At 35.4% G+C, this 23,201-nt stretch overlaps 1 protein-coding gene across 3 annotated transcripts in view; it reads left to right on the plus strand.

Moving 5' to 3' along the window:
- The window catches only part of LOC126744568 (ATP-binding cassette sub-family G member 4), a 217,662-nt gene that overhangs the window by 116,134 nt on the left and 78,327 nt on the right, over window positions 1–23,201 (plus strand). The window lies entirely within an intron of this gene.

Here is a 23,201-nt window from a genome sequence, read left to right on the forward strand (position 1 = left end):
TGAAAATTGTTTAATATAATAGACTATAGTTTTTGCTGCCAGTATAGTGAGAATTTGTTTTAATAGTGCGTGCAAAATAAGCTAATATACAAAGATAACACCTTGATCGACAACACAATCGATTAAACAGAGTTACGAGCTGTTGGTATGATACATGATGGTATAAACGTCGCAGAAGCTCCAAATTCTACCAAGAGCACAATAGGAAGATTGTGGCAGAGATTTGAAGAGACTGGTGATGTAAGAGATAATAAAAAACTAAAAGTAATAGAATTATAGATCTGATTCTGACATACGACTACAAAAAATGTTTCTATTAACCCATGACAACTCATGCATTGACAATATATTTTCAAACTTAGTGTGTCCTGAAGCATTCATTTATAACTTCAATATCTTAGATCAGAGTTCCCAACAATCTTTCAAAAGAAAGTGCGGCTAGAGAGGCAATACTTACGTAGTATTTACGTACTATACTTACTTATGTAGACTGTTCACGGCATCGTATAAGCAGGGCTCATTTCCAACAAGCTGGAAAACTGCTCGAGTGCAAGCTGTACCCAAAAAGGGAAAGAAGACGATGCCGTCCAATTATTGCCTGATTGCACTAGTTCCAGTAATATTGAAGATTATGGAGAAAGCAGTCAACCAACAACTGTTAAGATATCTGGAATCATCTGGACTATTCAGCGATCATCAATACGGCTTCCGAAAGCTTAGATCCACCGGCGATCTTCTGGCTTACGTCACACACTTGTGGACGGAGGCCATGGAGAAGCACGGCGAGTCCCGCTCAGTCACTCTTGACATTTCCAAGGCATTTGATAGAGTGTGGCATGAGGGACTACTAACCAAGCTCTCCTCAATCGGCATACAAAACTCATTATTGAATTGGATCAAAAGTTTTCTTGAACAACGAACAATCCAAGTAGCCGTCGATGGACACCTCTTCGACAAATTTAACATTAACGCTGGAGTCCCTCAAGGATGCATTCTATCCCCTACCCTTTTCTTGATATATATCATCGATTTGCTAGGAACCACTGTCAATCCAATCTACAGCTTTGCGGACGATAGCACACTTATTTCCACATTTAAGTCCGCCAAACCAACGACAGCCGCAAGTTCTCAGAATCTTAGGCAACAAGTAGCTTCAACCAACAACGATATTAGAGCAATCTTGGAGTGGGGCGCTAACAATCTGGTCAACTTTAACGCTAAAAAAACGCAGGCTGCAGTATTTACGATGAAGACTAACCTTGGTGGCCCGGAGCTGGTTATGGCAGGGAAAACATTGCCAATGAAATCATCTTTACATCTTCTAGGAGTCGAAGTCACTAACAGTGTGTCCTGACATGACTACGTTGCCGAGATCGCCAGAGCAGCTTCCAAAAAACTCGGAGTGCTTTTCAAAACGAAAAAACTGTATACACCAGAACAGCTACTGACTCTTTATAAGGCTCAAATACGCCCTTCCCTCGAGTATTGCTCGCATGTCCGGAGCTCTACACCCAAGCATAGTTTAAAGCTGCTAGATTCTTTACAGAAGAGAGCTATTCGTCTTATCGACAAACCAGAACTGACAAAGAGTCTGGATAGTCTGGAGCACAGGAGAAAGGTGGCTGATCTCTGTTTATTCTACCGTTATTATCACGGTAAGTGCTCCTCTGAGCTGGCAGGCCTGATTCCACCCAGGGCTGTTCCGGCAAGAAGGACGCGTCTAGCAGTTGCGGCTCATCAACATCGAGTCCACCTGCCTACCCCAAGGACGTCGCTGTATCGGGACTCATTCATCTGGAGAACATCTTCTTTGTGGAACGGGCTTCCACCTCACATATTTCCCGACGCATACAACCTACAGCGATTCAAGATAAATACCCACAAATATCTTCGCGCAAGCACCACTCCAAAAGTGACATAGGACTTTCCTCTTGTGCTTGTGTTTACCATAAAAAAAAAAAAAATACAACCATATACGAGAAATGACCTGTTTTATTTTTATAATCTTGTAAGCAGTTATAATTGACATTTCTTAAATTGCAATAACATATGAACTGAAGATAAGGTTCGTTTATTTGTCACTTAATTAATTAAAATAGCATTAATTTTGCTTTTTCAAGTATTGAAGTTCGAAATAAAAAATCTGAATTACATATAACAGATGAATTAAAAATAACAAATTACTTTAAATTTAATAATCTTTGTAGTACTAAGCAATTTGTGTTTAGAAATACAAAATCAGCTACACTCGCAATTAATCAATTGATAGAACCAATAAACGGTGGCATAAATAATGGTAAGTTCACTGGGATAACTTTTTGCGATTTGACTAAGCTAAAGCTTTCGACTGTGTCTCCTTCAGACGAAAGTTTTCAGACTCTAGCATTAAATTAATGGAATCATACCTTTCTGGTAGATCTTAGGTAATGAATTGCAATGGTCTACAATCAGGTTTCAATCACTGGGATTATATCGTCGGTCTGTCCTACAAAAAACTAAAATTTGAGTTACGCCGGCTATATATTAAACTCGGCCTTGGCGTTTACCTCACGAAGTGACGTAACTGTATTGCATCTCGCTTGTTCGTAATGCAAAGCCTAACAAATGGCGTAACCGACAAAATTGCAAAAGTATTTCAATTTCCCAACAAATTTCCAAAGTATTATCTCTCAAACTGGTGTATGTGACTTTTTTTGTTTTTGTTTTGTCTGTGATGAGACAAACAGCAAACGGGGTTCAGCAGAAATTGCCTCTTGTGTATTCAGAGCAATAGGCGAATATAGTAACCGAGGAATCAAAAATATTCACCTATATTGTGATGGATGTTAATGACAGAATAAAAATTCTATTGTAGCATCTATGTTAGTTAACAAGTTTCCAACAGTTGAAGAAATTTGTCATAGGTTTTTCGAAACAAACCATGTGCAAAATGAGGGAGATTCGGCATAGAGTGCTATCGGCTATGATATATATATACGCTAGTGACCTGTTTACACCTTCTCAGCTTTATCCAGTAATACGTTTTGCTCGATCTAAACAGCCATATTATATTGTCATTCCCATGAACTTTAATGACTTTGTAGTTTTTAAAGCGTTCTCCAAAGAACTACGCATTTTATCAGTTAAGGAAAGTGAGAGGGGAAAACCTATAAAATGGCCAGAACTCTTGGTAAAAAATAAATATTCTACAACGATGTTTTTTAAATGTAATCATCAAAATCAAAGTCACGACAGCTCTAACTTAAAGCAGCGTGTTAAAGGCGGTATTTCTAGATTACCTCTAATGCCATTAAATGTAGGATATTCCAAAATATCGAGAAATTATATGATCACCTAACCTCTCTCTGCAAGGGAACTCCTGTTATTCGAATGCCAGAGCAACAAAATTTTTATTTTTCTTTACCCCATGATGAATAGATAAGAAAAGTAAAATACCTAAGCTCATTTTTAGTTTGAATTGAATTGTCGAAACAGTGGGCTGCCAAGGCAGTTGTGCATATAGGTCTCCTGATAGACCCGTCATGCCCCACCGGGGGTTACCAGAGAAACCGATAAGGCTCTCTGGTCTGAAGGACTTAAAGTCACTCGGTACACTGAAAGTGTTACCCAAGTATTTGAACCTGGCGCGCGTGAGTGCTGGGCACTCCCCGACTACATGGTCAACGGTTTCATTCTCCTCACAGCACCATCGGCATTCCGGGTTGTCCGCAATACCGATAATATGGAGATGGCTTCTTAAGTGCCAGTGACCGGTTAAAAGACCGTCACTAGCCGAATTTCGCGTCTTTTTAGGCGTAGTAGATTTTTGGTGAGACAGGCAGAGGGCCCACCTATGTGTGCTTTGGCCTGTTTCATACCAGGAGACTCAGTCCATCTTCGGTGGGTCTACTTATCCAGCAGACCCTTCATTAAAACGACCGCAACGCATTTGGCGATACCAACTGCGGGTTCCGGCCCCATCGGCACTTTTGCGGATCCCAGTCTGGCAAGAGAGTCCACTTCCTCATTACCTGCATGGCCTGCGTGGCCAAGTATCCAGACTAGCTGGACCCTGCAGCCAACCTGTACCAGTTTTTTCAGGACTTTTATGCACTCTAGTACCAGCTTGGAGCTTACCTTTGCGGCCGTGATAGCCTTAACGGCAGCTCTGCTGTCCGAGCATATTGATACGACTGTATTGCGGTGTCCGCAGCTTAGGGTATTCTGTCCGCATTTTAATACAGCGAATACTTCGGCCTGGGAGACAGTGGCGTGCTCCCCCAGCGAGTATGCCCTACTGGTATGTGGGATCCCACCACAAAGCCCTGATCCAGCTCTGTTATTCATTCTGGAGCCATCTGTGTAGCAGATGGTCACCCTATTTAGCAATGCAGATCTGTTGGAATGCTGCCACTCCTCTCTGCCTGCAATGTGCGTCACGAATCCCTCGCAGTTCACAGTCACTGGAGCCATGCAGTCACTGCCCATCAGAAGGAGAGGACATTCGTGTATGGCCCGTGACCAAATTTTTGCGTGACCGGTCTCGCCAGCACGTAGTTCGCCGAGGACGTATAGCCTGTACGCAGTCCTCATTGCCTCGAATTGCACAACGAGGTCCAGAGGCGGAAGGCTCATTTTTAGTTTATATTAACCATTACTTAACGAACTTTTTAAGAAAGTTATTTTTTAATTGATAAAGACTTTTTAATTCAAAGTTAAAAATGTAGTGTTTTATTTTGTGATTTGTCAATTGATGGGTTGCTCAAATATCCCTGGAAGATCTGGATATCCTAGGATAGGAAGAAATTATACAGTCCACTCTTGGTTAAGGTGCTTCCACGTGCCTTAAAACTACGACAGAACGGAAAAGCTATTAACCCTCCCGTAAAGTTTATGTTTTTTTTTCTTCTCTCTTCAACAAAAATAATTTTTGTTTCTTAAAAACTAAAAGTATTTGGCTGAAGTTAAACACGCTGTCATTAATATGCCCTAATTACCTATCTAAAAAAAATAAGAGCAGCGCTATGCAATAGGCTATAATGGTACATAATTAAGGTGTTATTAGCTACCGATTTTAGTTTAATAAATAAAAATTAATAAAATGATAGATACGCCTCTATGTGCGAAGACTGACGATATGGTCCGTCATGGATCGGTGCTTAGACCATTGCTCTTTCTGATCTATATCAATGATCTTGAGTGTCAGGATTCAAGTACTGATTTTATCCAACACCCACTCAAAGACAAGGCCTTGTGACAGAAGACAGTGCTTGGCGCGTGACGTCATCGATGTGGGCCACCGATTTTTAAAAACCAAGGGATTTCATATGCTAATATCTCAATATATGGCTTATTTTAAAAAATGCTAGGAATAGAATAGAGTTCAGGAAACATTCAAAGGTATGTTTTAGTTCTGGTTGAATGTCAGGTTAAATATTATGGTGTATTATTTAATGCAGACTCCCAACTCCCCTACATCTGCGCCAAAATCTCTTCCTTCAGAAAGGGATCCATAATCTCTTAAATACTTGTTCACATGAGGACTAATAATATAGATTATAGTCTGTCCTTTCCTTTGCAGTTTGCAGTAAGCAAAGCTAATTGTTCACAAATAAAATCTAAAGCATGCACTATTTTGTTGTCTTCAATGTTTTTAAAACTTTTTAGTATGTTTGACACAAGATCGAACACATGTTTCATTTTATTTATGTCATTTGATGGTTTGACATGATCGAGAATAGTATTGCCAAGGGTATTGGTAGCAGTATTTGGATTTAAGTCACAGTCGGGGTTGTCATTATTGGTAACATTTTCCTCCAAAGGCAGGGTAATAATAGTAAGGTCTATTGCTTCAAGTATTGCATATAAATCATCTAAACTATGGGAAGTATATGGAGTTTTAAATTTTGATGTTAAAACACAAACTGGCTCGCTATATAAAAAAGTTTCAACATTTAAATTAAAATTAAAAACAATTGCCCAATTAATGCATGAACCAGGTGTGTATTCAATTTTAAAAATTGTTAGCTTTTTGCTGTCTTGAGACTCTCAGTGAGCAGTAAACCAATCTTTCGGTAGTTTAAAAGCAGAAAATTTTTCAATAAACTCTTCAAAACTGTCAAAATTATTTTGTTTCTCATGCTCGCCAAAGTCAATTTTGCTTAATTCAACGGCTTTTGCTAAATTCAACTCGTCAATATTTTTAAACCTTTCATCTTTACTTGGCCGTATGTTTATAGTTTTTAACAAATAACAAGGGCAATTTTAAAAAATTAATGGTGTACAGTCTTCTTTTAGCCGTGGTCTTAGTAATTCTATTGTAAAAATTTTGCCTGTGTTGGAATCTTGAACTTGAGTACTCTTTATTATACTACCTTCAGGAAAATGAGCTTCACATACTTTGGTGTTGTTTGTGGGCTCAAAGTCATCTCTGTGTATGGCTTTTACCCATTTTCGCCTTAGATTTATATCCTTAGGAAAAAAAACTAAGACATGCACTTAGGTCCATTTTTATAGTTTCCGTTACAACCCGGAACACAACACTTTTGAGGCATATTTACACTCTGGTATTAACTACAAGCCAAACTAGGAGAAAAACATTAAATTAAACACGAACTAAAGTATTAAAGTCTGATATAAACAAATAAAACCGCGGCGCCCCGCCGGAGAACCGGTTTTTCCGAGGATTTTTCTAGTCCGAAAATACGATTTTGCGATTTAAAAGTACGCCAAGAGTTTACATAAATATAGCATACACGTTTCGCGGAAATAAGCAGTTCCAATTTTAGAAAAAAAACACAAAAATGAGCTAATGTTTACTGCGGATCTCGTCAGAAATACCGGCAACTACAGAACATAAATATAAACAACCTAACCTCTCGTTTCATCAGGTGGCACAACTAGTTGATGCAGTGCTGTGCATACCGTGGTAGTAGCAGCAACGTAAATTCTTGCCTTATCTGAGATAAGCTTTCGCGACCTAAGAAAAGTCTTCTCCTCACGACTAACTTGGGTGGTGCTTGTTTATAAAAGGGTAAGTTGAGCATAACTGATTTATAGCTTGATTTTTCTTCATATGCTTTCGTTTTGACTTTTTTGAGATATTTTTTGGCTTCTAATTGGGTAATTAATAAAATACATTAATTTACATCCTTTTACACAATGAGTGACACAGGGGGGGACGGATCCCCCCCATCAAAACAACCAGTATCCAAATCAAATGTAAAATCTTTGGGAAATATTCCTTGTAATTTTGTTATTAATGATACTAGTAAATGTGAGTTAAACGTAAACCAAATAGATCCAAGGTCGTCAGAGCCACATTCCTCAATAAATAACACAGTCTTTTACTCAAAAACAGATTCCGGTCCCTTTGTTGTTTACTTGGAATCTACAGAACAGGTTGGCTTCAATATAGGAAAATTCAATAATATTAAAATAGCAAGAGACATATTTAATTTAAATTTAACGGACATTAAAAAAATTAATAATAAAGGACTAAATAGAATATCCATTGAATTTACTAATTTTCAGTCAGCCAACGATTTTATTAAAAATAAAGTTCTTATAAATAAGGGTTACAAAATATTTATCCCATTTAACTTTGTTACATGCAAAGGAATTGTACGACAAATAGATACTGACATATCAGAGGATGAAATTATAAAAAGATGCAGTGCAAATGGAGATATTGAAATTCTTAATGTTAAAAGGTTAAATAGAAAAGTAATTAAGGATAAAACAACATCTTATGAACCCACAGGTTCCGTTTTGTTCACCTTTAAAGGTATCCTTCTCCCAAGATCTATTAATTTATATAGACTAGAAAGACCTGTCACAATATATGTTTCTCCAGTGACCCAATGCTATAGATGTCTACGTTTTGGACACACAAAAACAAACTGCAAAGGCCGGGAAAGATGTTTTAACTGTGGACTGGAGGAAAATCATTTGGATGATGAAAATGGATATTCATGTACCACACAATGTTTCTTTTGTAAAGAAAACCATAAATCAATTTCAAAAAAATGTCCAGAATATATAAGACAAAAAAATATTAAGGAACTGATGGCTTTTGAAAATTTAACTTTCCATGATGCAAATGAAGCATGCAAAAAATCTTATATCACCAAAGGAGAATTTGTTTACAATCCAAGTGACTTTCCCAACACAATATTAAGAGACAAATCTCAGTACCCCCAAAATTCAACACCTATTACACCCTCCCAAAGAAGAACCCAAAACATGAACAATAGCACTATTAAAAGGGCATACTCTCAAGTTGCTACAGTTAATAACAATAAAAAAAGAATAGTCCAAAAAGGCTACGACAGAAAACTCCATGAAGAAAGCTTATTTTTTCCTAACTCTAGACCTAATAAATCCGAGCCTGACCACACTTCTCAAATTCAAATCAATTCACAGTCTTTCTCGTGCTCAAATTCTTCAAGTCCTTCTCAAGTAACTTCTCAAAAGCCTATTAGTGCACAGCATAATTTCAATTTACCTTGTAACATGGAAACATGTATACAATTTGTTATGAATACAACAAATGATGACTATCTTGACACCCTAAAAAAAACTCATATTATCCCGTCAAAACCCAGATCTAGAAATGGATCTGGAATTGTCAGACTATTAAATAAAAACAATTAACACACAACATTTAATATCTCCCACACAGATATTTAAAATTAAAAAATTATACATCAAATTCAATCTTAAAATTATACAGTGGAATATTCGTAGCATTAATTCCAATAGGGATAATTTGATATCATTAATTCATAGGGAATCACCAGATATTTTATTCCTAAATGAGACTTGGCTCAAATCACATTATAATTTTACTCTGCCAACATATAATATAATCAGGGAAGATCGACCAGATGGTTATGGTGTGATTGCAACCTGTATTAAAAAGAATATCATTTATAACAAATTAAAAACCTTCAACTCTGACTCAACCCAATATATTACCATTCAACTAGGTAAACTTTACCTTATAAATATATATGTCAATACTGATAAAAATATTACTACCAACTTATTGGAAGACCTAATACAGGGTGTAAACATAGAACAAACCATTATAATGGGTGATCTTAACTCACACCACCCTTTATGGGATGATTCTCCTGTCAACAAAGGGGGAAAACTAATTGCAGATTTTATCTCAGATAATAATTTGGTGGTAATCAATGATGGCTCATGTACATTGGTACAAAGTCCAAACTCATATACTAGTGCTCTTGATTTAACTATGGTAAGTGGTATATTGGCAGTAAACAGTTGCTGGAAAGTCATACATGACTGTGCTAACAGCAATCACTACCCGACCTGTTTAGAACTAAACCTATCGCTAAAATTCAACGCAAGGAAAATTTTTACGGCACCTTTTATGGCCAGAAACCTTAATAAAGCGAACTGGCAACTTTATCATGATAATATAATACTAGAAATAGACGTAGAAGACCTTAATATGACCTATAATGAATTAATGGACATCATGGATAGAGCGGCTGATATTGCTATTCCTACTAAAAAGTGTGGTGTTTCTAAGAACATTGGCAATTCGTGGTGGGACAAAGAATGTTCTACCTGGATCAAAGAAAGGAAAAATGCAATAAATAACTTTAATAATACCCCTACATTAGAAAATTACCTTGCTGCAAAAAAATGCATAGCAACTACAAAGAAGAGACTTAAAATTAAGAAAAAAGAAAAATTTAAGCTTTTTTGTCAAACACTCAACAGAGAGTCAAATATTAGATATGTGTGGAATAAAATTAAAAAATTTTCAAATAATATAAATAATACTTCAAGCTACTATAATATTTCAGATGATATTAAAAAAGAAATTCTCCAAAATATGTCTAGTGTGAATCTGGATCCCAATTTTGTTGTCTTGCAACCACGGGATGAAAACAGTGTTACTCCATTTTCTTTAAATGAATTTAACAACGCATTAAGAAATAAAAGATTGTCCGCCCCTGGCATGGATGACAAAGCTTACCCAATGTACAAACACCTACCAATAAGAGCAAAATTAACTTTACTAAATATATATAATAAATGTCTGTTTGAGGGACATATTCCAGAGGCATGGAGAAAATATAACATTATTCATATTTTAAAACCAAAGAAAAACCCTATCCTACCGGTAAATTATAGGCCTATAGTATTGTCAATGTGTGGCTGTAAGATCCTTGAAATCATGATTAAAAATCGATTGGAATGGTTCCTTGAAAACAGAAATACTTTCACACATGAACAACTAGGTTTTAGGAGGGGCAAGGGCATATATGATAATATTGCTTATCTCTCAAATTCAGTCCTTGAGGCCTTTGGTCGGTCTGAATCTGTCATTGCAGTATTTTTAGACATTAAATCTGCATTTGATAATGTTAATATATATAAATTGTATAATAAATTAAATCATCTTCAAATTCCTATTGAAATTAACAATCTTATTCATCAAATCATTGTGAATAGACTTCTATACAGCAGAAAGGCTGATGGCACATTCATGGGCCCATATCTAGCTACAAAAGGACTCCCACAGGGTTCTCCTTTGAGCACTATACTTTTTAATTTGTATATCTTGGAGCTATTTCAATTGAACTTAGATTCTGCAAAAATAATTGGATATGCTGATGACTTGGCTGTTTTTGTGAAAGGTTCCAATGTCAGTGATATGACAAACAAAATAAATGGAGCATTGGAAATGATTAATTGTGTTTTAAAAGATAATGATCTCTCCCTCTCCGTCGAGAAGTGTGAAGCAATTTGGTTCACAAAGGGTAATCGCAAAAATCCCCCTCCACCTATACATATTGGCAATTATCTTATTGATTATAAACCCCATGTTAAATATCTGGGACATATTCTGCAAGAACATCTAAAGTGGAACATTCACATTGACCATATAGCTGATAAGGCTAAAAAAGCACTTAACATTCTGCGCGCTGTCTGTAGGGTTTGGTGGGGATCTGACCCTCTTACCCTGTTAACAATTTTTGGAGCAATGATTCGATCCCACCTGGACTTTGGCTCGATATTTTTAAAACCTGTAAACCAAAAGGGTCTAAATAAATTGAATGTAGTCTTTTTTGAAGGATTGCGAATATGCCTGGGCTGTATGAAATCGACTCCTAAAGCGGCTTTATTAGCGGAAGCGGCAATGGTAAACTTGGAGCAGAGACGAAAAACCTTGGCAAATAAATACATTGCAAGGTTGACCTCAATAACTAATCATCCTATACTAGAGATTTTGCAGAGAATCCGGAGAAAAATGATTACATTGCCAACTTACATTAACTCTGATAACGTTCCATATTTGATATTCGCCTTACAAAAATTCATTCCTTACCTAAACAGAATAAGTAAAGATACAAATTATGCATGCTATGGAATTGATTTTGATATCCTGAACAATCCAATTAAAATCTTAGACTTAGGAATGAACAAGAATGACACTATGTTAAAACAATATTTCCTAACTGCTACAGAAAAATTTAAAAACTCCTATACCTATATATACACGGACGCCTCAAAAAAAGATAAAAGATTAGGCTATGGGATATATATTCCGGACATAGACTATAAATTTTCATCTAGACTCCCAGACTCAATAAGTATATGTAAAGCAGAATGCGTGGCTATACACGATGCTGTAAAGGTTGCTATAAATAAGCATTTGAAGAAGGTAATAATCTTTTCAGACTCAAGAAGCGCGATACAAAAAATTAATAAATATGGTCTATCAACCTCAAGCGATTTCTGGTCTATCAAAACCAAGCAGTTAATTTCTCTAGCTAATAAGAACAATTTTGACATAAGAATTGCTTGGATTCCTGGACACTCGGGCATTCCTGGTAATGAGGTGGCGGATTTATTGGCAAGAATAGGTAAAGACCTGAATGTCCCTAAAGATATGAAAGTGGATTCTATGGAAATTTTTAACCTGATCAGGGATGATATGAGTAATCAGTTTAAAGTATACTGGAAAACTTTAGTACATAGTAAGAACTATCAATACTCTAAAATACAAAATACTTTCCCAAAAACCAAATGGTTTTCAAATGTACCTTTCAAAAATCGAAAATACATAACCACAATAATCAGATTACGGACGGGCCATTGTCTGACTAAAGAGCATTTATATAAGCTTAAGATTAAAGATAACCCATATTGTGAATGTGGCTCTGTTGAAGACTTAAATCATCTCTTTCTGGAATGTCCTATAAATTACATTCCTTATATTGATCTGTATAAGGAATTTGTTAAAAGGAATTTCCCCACGCCCTTAACAATGTATACTGTTTTGTCTGAACCAAATGAGGAGTCAATTGATCTAATTATGTCATTTTTGAATATAAATCGAATTCGGTTATAATAGTTCTGCTCAACAATTCGTGTTTTGTCTATGTTTTCTTTTCCCGTAGAATCCCAGAACCTGTGATGTCTTATGTTTGTCCAATTTACCTATATTGTGTTTGTCCATACTAATAGACTTAATCACTACAAATGAAGGAATACCACACAGCACTATAAAGGAAGTCTGAAGTAATTAAGTACAAGTCAGCGGTCCCGATTTGGTCCAGAGCCAGTCAACATCGAGGTCGCTCCAAATTGTGCTGGCAATTGCCTCGTTGCAGTGCCATAAAACAAGCAAGCAAGCAAGCAACTAGTTGATGCGCCGTTGTCAGATTTATATAGAAAGAACTCCTATTGGAAAGTAACAAGGTATTAGATAAGTTATAAAATTTGAAAAAATGGAAGTTTAAATTATAAAAAGAGAAATAAGGATGCACTCTTTTTTTTAACTAAATTGTAAAGTAAGAGCAGTTAAAGAAATAGAGCATCCTAACGTTCACGGCAATCTGCAAAGTCTGGCAGCGTTGCAGGCAGCCATCCGTGGACGAACAACGGCAGCGTCAACAGCTGAATTCACTCGAAAATCAACCCGAAGTGCATGGCCCAAACGCGTGACGTCACGAGCAAAATTTTTTGGAGCGCTTTGTCTTTTTGTTGAGGTGTTATTGTTTTATCCTATTCGCGCTTATACCTTTGAGAAGAAAAGCTAGTACACTTGCTGATCTGCAAATAGGTCTAGAGGAGACTCATTGCTGACTATGCTCGTAATTTGGATTTACAGAATTTTGCAAATTAATCAGTTTTTACTTGGCATCACTTTACTGGGCATTAAAATTGATTCTAAAGTTGTTGATTGCATATGTGCCAAGGTGGCTTCTGGTGTCTTTGCTTTTCGAAACTTAGCCCGTAGTGTATACACTAAGGTTGCCCTAATGTTACCGTATTTTGCATTTGTTTATTCGCGAATACATATGGAAATCTTGTGTGGGGTAAGGCAACAGATTCAAGCCGCATTTTCTTCATTCAAAGAAAGGCAATAAGAATTCTTTTAAATCTAAAATATAGAACAGACTAGAGCACATTTGTCAAAACCTAACATATTGACTCTTCCTAGTCTATGAATATTTTATGTTAAATGAACATTAATAACTATGAAAATGTCGAAGACATACATACGTTCATACATACATACGCATTTCACTAGAAATAACAATCATATACATACTGTATTTCATAGAATTTATCTCATTAAAACTGGTGTTATGTTCTACGATAAATTGACACACACGTTAAAATGTTGCCTCTTAAGGAGTTTAGAAAAAAATTAGAGCAGTACCTTGTATCTAAAAGTTTTTTAGTATTAATGAATATTCAAAAACAATTTTATGGATCTTGTAAATTAATGGCTAATATTATATTAGCTATTTAACGATACATATATTGATTTGTGGAAACTCTGTTATGTAGTATTAACAAAGTGTTAGAAATCACTGGCTTTTGCCCCTTGGAAAGTAACCTTAAAAAAATTAAAAATACTGTTTTTATACAGAACCTAACAAGAAGAGAAAAGTAGGTCTATAAAAGATCTAGCTAAAGAATATTTCATAAAGCGCTAAAAATATTAAAAATTCCATAATTAATCCAAAAACGTAATAGTCTAAAGTATTGTTTTGCAAAATTGATGCTGTTTCAAGCGACTTAACTTGATAAAATATACAACCTACAGAACCCTTATAGATAAAATGAAATAATTTAAAACAATGACCTCATTTAGCGTCATTATCGAGCCAATCATCAAAACTAGTACTGAAATAAATTTCCCGTACCGTCGAACAATATTCAACTGACCTTTGGTTCATGTCATGCCTTCTAGCAAACGTAATTTATATAATTTTTACTTCATTTAGACAGACAATTATTGTTACGGCTTGATCTGCAGTAAAATTAAAACTTAATTTAAGCAAACACGAGATATTAATTTGTTGCGAATATGTCTGTTATTGTGATAGAGTCAAAGATAACCTAAACAAATTTTTAAGTTATGTTTAAAATGTTGTTATTTAACGTAAAAATTAAAAAATCAAGAGCGAAGATAATTGTTATCACTCTAGCAATAAACAACAAACATTTTTGGAATTTAATTTGTTTACAGTATTTTGTGAACTAACTACTTTTTTGCTTAGATCCTAACCTTTTTGTTACCTTTTGCTTTGGATTTGTTTTTAAGTTTTCCTGTGGACTGTATTTTTCGACCTGTTTTCTTTATTGGTTAATCATTTATTAGGCCTTTGCCATATACCGCCTAACAAGATGCAAACATGGATCTCATTTATGGTGAATGCAGAGGAAATGCTCTGGCAGCATCTAATCTTTATCAAGAAAGATATCCAAATTTGGCCCGATATCCTGACTATCGTGTATTTATTAATGTTCACTGTTCATATTCCGAAGGTAGGATGCTTAATGCTCCTGTTGAAGAGGGAAGACCTCGTATTGATTATGTTGACCAAGTTTTAGAAGAAATCCGTAGGAGCAATCGAAAGAAGAACAGGGATACCGAAATCGGTAGTAAACGACATCACTAGGCGATTTCAATACCACCCATATCATGTTCAACGGGTGCAAAGCCTACTGCCTCGAGACTACGAATTACGCCTACAATTTTGCCGCAGAATGTTGCAAAAAAATCAACTTCCGATTATCTATTATCAAAAATCCGATTTTTTTAGATAATATAGTGTAGTCGGATGAGAGTACATTCAAAAACAATGACTTTATGAACATGCACAATTTGCATATTTATGCGTTGGAAAATCCGCCCACTCTATTCGAGAAGAAAGGTTGCAGTACCGATTTAAAGTAAACTTATGGACCGGTATCCTAAACGGACATTTAATTAGCCCATTCGAATTACCAGAAAATTTTAACTGGCAGTCTTATTTAGGTTTTTATCATAACGATCTACCTATTCTTTTAGAAGATGTTCCTTTGCCAGTCGCCGTATAATGTGGTTCCAAAATGATGGTTGCTCGGCACATTATGCCCATGAAGTTCGTCGATATTTAAACCAAACTTAGTACAACGGATGGATCGGCCGACATGGTCCAATTCTATGGCCTCCCAGGTCTCCAGACCTAAACCCTCTCGATTTTTTTTACTGAGGTCGCATAAAAGGTCAGGTTTAGGCAAGACCAATAAATAATATTGCTGAATTACGGCAGCGAATAAATGACCCAGCCCTTAACGCTTCCGCATGTAAGATGGATCAAAAGGTCATTTATTAAAAGATGCCACGCCTACATTCGCGTTGGTGGTAGACAGTTCAAACATATTATTTGATTTTTTAAAATTTTTTAGGTTAAAGTTAAATAAAAATAATTTTTGAACATAACATAATTATAAATTAGTTTTATTTTTTTGATAAGGTAGATTAGTTTTTGAAGGTGGTAGACAATGGTACAGTGAAAACATCTTGTCGAACTTGCATTGTCTTATTTATTTAATTGGTAAGTATCTCCAACCGTTATCAAGTGTAAACTGAGTTTACACTATAAGGTATTAGCCAGGTTGCCGTACAATTTTTGGTCCAGTATTAGGAGTCAAAGTTGAGGTATTAAAAATGAAAATAAGTAATACTTCACTTTATAATAGATGTCGTATTAAATGTTTTGGCTGTTTCGTTTAATGTTTGTCTTTGATCAGTAAAATGGCTATTCAGTGTTGCAAAACTAAAAAAAAACATTCTAAAAGATGTCTATTTTTCAGGCGTTAAAATCTGATCCAAGAGTAGGATTTTGGTGGCTTCCACTAAAGTGCCAATATCTCGAAAATCATCTATTTTTTACTAAGGTTATTTTATGTTTTCCTGGGTGCTTATGAGTTGCTCTATCACTCCTTTCAGTATTATCGCTGACTTTCCGGACACCCTGTATAAATAATCATTTGGTCAAAAGAACTCGTTGTAAACTAAACCACTGACTATACTATAATATTAATTATCTAAGCATTTAAGACACGAACACTCTTCACGCTTCTGGGATCTTTCAGAGCGACTTTGAATAACGACAAACAAAAATATTGGACCGCGGTTTACAGGATTACATATATAAGGATAATAATATACTGATTAAACAGATTAAAATCGCCTAGAGGAAACCTGTAGAATGTACTAACCTGAATAGGCAAGTCTTGCAAGTGCTTGGTTTTAGAAATACAATACATAATTTATCTTGTTGAAAAGTTTAGTGAATGTATCGTTATTCAACAGTGTCAGAAGTTTGAATCTTATTAAGGACATTCGTAGGTGTACTGAGTTGAAATAGTAAAAATTCTGATCTGCTGGAAAAAATAGTTTAACATCATCACTGAAACCCGCGCGAGCAACTAATTGAACCGCTCTCTTTTGCATGAGATGAATGGCACAGAGTACACATGTACAAAGTCCGCCAGAGATTGGACATTCTACAAATTTTGCATTAGTCAAACGCTTACACGTCCCTTATATTCCTAGCAAGAGTTCCTATCTCCTTTGCATAGTAATATTTTTAACTATAAAATTGGTTTCAGTCAAACAAAATTGAGACATCGACATATAGAGTAATAAAGCTATCTGGAAAAGCGAGCTTAATAATATAACGTTATATCAAAAAACAAAGAACCCAATAAAGATCTCCCTCCATGTCGCACAGACCTCTTTCCTGACTAGGTTCTGACGAGGCGTGTTCAGAAAATAGTCGGGAATTTTCGTTTTTTGAAGAAAATATTTATTTATTTTGTCAACACTAATGTTGGCGCCTTCAAAATAGTCCCCATTAGATATAATGCACTTCCGCCAGCACTTCTTCCAATCCTCGAAATACTTCTCGATCTTTATGATAGACTTTGGCTCTTCCAGCGATGTGCTTGTAAAACGACGGCTCTTTAAGGTTCGTTTTATTTTTAGAAATAGAAAAGTCAGACGGCGCCAGTTCTGGCGAATATCGGGCATCGTTTCAGTATTGTTGTTGGCGAAATTTTCATGGACAAGAAATGAAGTGTGAGCAGGTGCATTATCGTATTTTTCGGACATATTTTTATTGACCGTTTGACCTCGTGGCAAGATGCACGTGTTCATGATGCACTATGTTATCAAAATTGAAGAACACAGTTAACGCAACCTTTACGTTCGATAGCACTAGTCAAGCTTTTTTTACTGCGACGATTGAGCTTTAATTTTAACGTCACATCCATAAACCGATGTTTCGTCACCTATTATATTACGTTTCAGTAAATCTGCATCCTCGTTGATTTCATTAAGTGACTCCCAAGCAACTGCTATTAGCCGCTATTCAAAATTATTTTTTTTAAAGAAACGAAAATCGCCGAGCTCATAAAAACACGTCTAACCTTAGCAGATGCCACTTAAACAATGAATTTAGAGACACGCGTACCAACATTATAAAAGAAACGGTTGATAATTAGACTCTCCAAACCCGTGAAATTTAAAAATTCTCGTTATTTTCTGAATACACATTGTAATCTGCAATGAGGTTTATTAGAGATGTCAATTTTTGTTAGTTTAGATTGGTGGTTACTTATTGTTACTTGGCTATTAAGTAAAGTAATCATTTGAAGTATTCGTTACTATAATTACTGTATGGCTTTTCATTATGTGCGTATAAATTACCGTAAGTGTTGTTGTTTGATCAAAAATCGGTAATTAAAAAAAATACTTGTTTTTTAATTACATTTCCACCTTTTAATTTTTTAACCGGTTTCCCTTATTTTTATATTATTTGTCTAGCGGTGATACTGATGTTGCTACTATACATTGAGCAGATGCAATTGTATAGAAACCTACCCAATAATTACTTCACATAAAAAATCACATTTCACGTAATTTTTTAAATTGCTGTTATTGTTATAACAGCTGTTATTGTTATTGTTATTGTTATATTGCTGTTATTGTTATTACAATGAACTTAAACTTCTATTTAAATGAAATAGAAAATTATGCCTTTAAATCTTCAATGCTTGACGTAAGATTCGGAGTTCAAAGGGTTTCAAAGGGAATACTATTCCTACTAATTTTTCTTATTTTTGTAACGATCTATCTCGTCACCTAAGTAGTCAAGACTCTCATATATGTGAATTTGCGGCTGACAAGTCTGACGCTGAAAAGTCTACTGTTATTCATTTTAAAAATAATCACTCAACTATTACAAACCCCAAAGTGCTTTCATAAGAACTGACACTCAATCTATAAAAAATTAAAATTGTACAAAATTCTTGGGGCCACATCGCCATCTAGCAAAAGGTTTGACAACATCGTGCTTTGTGGTGAGTAACTTACCACATATGATGTGTAGTTAGACTTTTTATTCAAGCCCATGTCCAAAGTTGACTCTCATAATATGGTGTCATTAATTGGGCGGCCTCTTCTGATCTGGAACGATTATTGGTTCTTCAAAACCGAATGATCAGAAAACTCATCAGAGACGGTGCTGGTTTTCTAGATCATACACAATTGTTTATAAAGCAGCGTGTTATGACAGTATAAACCCTTAATATTTGCGAAAACCTGCAGTAATTACTTCGCAGGCAACTCTGATTACAATAGAGGTATGCAAAGAAAACATCAGCATAACTTTAGCATTTTGCAACATAAGTCGGTCCTACTCGAAAAGAGTGCAATTTTTGCGGCGCTCAAGGCATTTAATAAATTACCAAAGAGCATAAGAGAAATTGACAGTATGAATAAATTTGATCTTTGAAAATTTGATATGAAATATCCTTATGTGGACTTAGGGGAAAGGGGGGTAAAATGATCCCCCTAAGAAAAAGATACTTTAAAATGGGAAAATATTTTCTTTAAACTTCAGTTTGATAGAATAGGCCTATAAAAGAGTAATTTCTCTTAATAAAACCACACTTTTAACAAAAAAAAATTATTTACTTTTTAAACATTTAACAAAATCATAAAAGTCGCAAAGGGGTCATTTTACCCGCGTATTGGGGGTAAAACGATCCCTTCTACAAAAAACTTACTAAAATCCCTTCTACAAAAAACTTAAAAAAAATACTCTGACAGTATAATACCGAGATAAACTGTATTTAAATCCTAAGCTTTCTCTGAACTTTTGCTAGTGCTAAAGGAACATCGGAGCAATGTTCGCAAATAAATTCATCCTCATCTTCTTCAACACCCGCACACAATTCGTGAGCCCATTCTAAACACTTTTTGCATTGAATCCAACCATCAACTGATGTAAAATATTCTTCACAGCAGTAAAGACAAGTTGGATTTGTCTCGTCTTCCGAATCCGAAGAGTTGGAAAGGCTTTCTTTTATTTTATTTCCATTTTTCTGCTTAAGTGTCTTCTTGTCATTTCTCTTTTTTGTTTTAATTGTGTTTTCTTTTACTTCCTTTTTCTTGATACTTTCTTCAATCGCAGTTTTGTATGGCGTGCTGGTCAAGACTGTACTTCCACAAGACTTTCTCTTTCTTGTGTTTCTCTTGCCTTGAATTTTTGGAAATGGTGGATATTCTTGTGGTGTCACTGAAAAAGATTAATTTATTTGTTCATCTCGTTTTGAGCTGGGCCCAGGCTCAGGATTCAAGTACGGATCGTTTGAATCACTAGCATCATTATCAGAAGCTATATTGGATATATCTGTCAATGGGTTACATGGATTGGAACCTGGTGCCACATCTTCTACAGTTTCATCAGTCTCACTAGGTATTTGGTCGGTTACTTCAGCGGCCAAAAAGTCAACATCTCAAAAAAACCCCTGAGTCAAATGGAAATATGCCAGTTTTACGAAACCCGTTTATCCCATTTGATGGTATGCAAGCCTTTAAGTAGCCTTCGCAAAATATTTGACTTATTTGAAACACCGTCACGGTTCTACCAGGATGATGGTTTAACCATTTTTCCAATGCTTGGTCTAAATAAACACTAAGGGGACCCATAACAGCAACGTCCAACGGCTGCAGCTTGTGAGTACAGTGTGGAGGTAATCACAAGATGGTTACAAAGTTTTCTCTGGCACTTAAAATAACATCGAGATTTCTTGTGTGCGATAAATGTCCATCTAATATAAGTAACACTGGCACATCCTTACTCGGCTTGACGAAAGATACGAAGTGAGTAAACCACTGCTTAAAAACTTCGGTACGCATCCAACCACTTTCCATCTGTTAGTTCGGCCTTCATTCGCTTTCTACTAAAAATAAGCATCGGTGGGACAAAACTTCCAGCAGCTGATACACAAACCACCGCTGTTGTCGAAACCCCACGCTCCGCTGATGTTACCCTTGCCACTTATTTGGAACCTTTTCGTGCCAATTTTCTTGAGTTTCGCCCAGGAACAGTAGAAATCGAAGTCTCGCCTACGTTAAAAATTCGGTGAGGCGCATAATTATTTTTAGAGTAAATTTCTTTCAACAAATTGAAGAACTTTGTCACAACTTGTTTATTAAAGGCTCTTAGGCTCTTGCCCTAGCAGCTGACGTCGCTTCAGGAAATCACCTCACCTCAAGGAAATCTCTGGATGTCTTCTTCTAAAACCGCTTAACCAATCTTTACCAGCAGCTTTTTCTACATGAGAAAACTTGTGAGGAATTTTGTTCTTTTCAGCAAGTTGATAAGCTAGTTGTCGCAAATCACGAGTTGTGAGTCCATACATCCTGCTTTCAAAATCTAGGATATGAGTTACCAACTCTTGCTCTTGTTCCGGCGAAAATACAGGGTGGCAGCTCCCAAGTGACTTTATCTCTAGCTTTGCTACCTTATTTTTGTCCATTACACGCCGTTTAAGCGACATTCTTGGTACGTTAAAGATTCGGGCAGCGGTTTTCATAGGCATTCCTTGCTTTACTTCTGCTATGGCATTTTTCAAGTGCTCAGCATCCCAATTTTGCCTATTGGTTATTCGCTTATATGTTCGTGGCATCCTGTAACAATACGACGTAAAATGAGTTTGTAAATAAAAATTAGGATTTACAACAATTTGGTAAGAACTAGGGGGTAAAATGATCCCCTTTTTAAAACGGGATCGTTTTGCCCCACGCTTAGAGGATCGTTTTACCCCAAAATGACATGCAGTACCATTTGTTAAATGAAAATTAGTTGACATATATTAATTGAAAACAAAAACCACAAATCAACTCAGCATCCCTTCCTCAACAAAACAACATAAGAAGAAGATGGATCAGTCACATTGTTAAAAAAATAAATAAAACAAAACAAATACCTTACCTTATATTATAAACGTAAAAAACACAAGTTCACGTAGCAATTGTCGGATTCGAACTGAATCGCAATTCCGATTGTGGTCTATTTATAACCTCTTCGCCTAGAACATTGTTGCCAATATTACGCTTATTTTGCATAAAATGGGAACTTTTAAATTGCGGGATCATTTCAACGCGCAGGGATTATTTTACCCTCCTCTCCTCTACTAGTTTGTTTAGTACTTATTTAGTTTGTATTTTAATAGTGTTTTTTTAATTTGTAAGTTCATTACTCGTCCTGTTTAGTTTATAAGGATTTTTAGTAATTGTATACCTAGATTAAGTTTGTGATTGACGCAAACTATGTTTTTTTTTAACGTTCGTAATGAAGAATTGAATAAAAAAATAGAATAATAAAGTACGGTGATGTTTCATTAAAGTATCTAGGTTACAAAGTATAAAAAACAAAAATAAATAAATAAAGGAATTTTGGGTCGATGCATGAATCATGAATGTTTACAACTTTAAAAAATTATATGTAATTATGTAATATACAACTAAAGAAAGTCATTTTTAACAATCTCTTTTTAACAATCAAGATTAAGATTTAACAACAAAAAAAATACGTTTTAAGGTGAAAACATCGATACTAATATACAGGTTGGGGAATCGATCATGGGGATCGTTCGCTCTGCTACTCGCCTTATACGTCGTTGTTTTTCAGTATTCATATTATCAGACTTAGTAAGCGCCTGACTTTGATCGCAATAACGGTACTACTTGCAACATTTTTTTTTTAAATAATTACGCCCCAGTTCAGGCATTTCTAGAATATTTTTCTGATGCAGGCTTTACATACATCAGTGTCCAACACATATAGAATCGTAATCTCAAAATGTTTATTATGCTGTTATTTCATATCAAATTAAAGCGTTATTTTAATAAAAATAAAAGATATACTTACTTTCTTACCAACACAAAATTGAGGACAAAAGACTTGGGAATCATTTTTGATAGCTCACTTTCATTTAGTTTTCATATCGAAGATATCATAAAAAGAAGTTATAAAATGCTGGGTTTTGTTATCAGGAACTCTCCATTCTTTGAGAATATCTTTAGCATTAAACTACTGTACTTTACCTATGTTCGTTTAATTTTGGAATATTCTACCCAGGTCTGGCCGCCATACTATCAGAACCGATATTCAAGAGCTTGAAAATATACAGCGAAAATTTCTTAAATTCCTTTGGTTTAAATGCGAAAGAGTGTACCCGGAAATCGGCTTCTCACATGATTGTTTGCTTGAAAGATTTCAGATAAATTCTATTGAAAGATTACAGGAAAGAAGGGATTCGGCAGATTTACAGTTCTTACATAAATTAATTAATGGCGTAATTGATTCGCCAGAGATCTTGCAACTTCTAAATTTACACACTTCTCGGCTATCAGCTCGCAGTTCTCTTTTTATCTTTTATTACCTCGAACCAACATTACAAAATTTTCCCCTATACGTAGAGCTTGCAATACATACAACTCTATACAGAATCAATGTGATATATTCAACTGTAGCCTAGCCAAAATTAAAAGAATTCCCTTAGTTTAGATAATCTTGTTTTCTTCTTTCTTATAC

This window comes from Anthonomus grandis, chromosome 14 (genome assembly GCF_022605725.1).
Source record: "Anthonomus grandis grandis chromosome 14, icAntGran1.3, whole genome shotgun sequence".
NCBI lineage: Eukaryota > Metazoa > Arthropoda > Insecta > Coleoptera > Curculionidae > Anthonomus > Anthonomus grandis.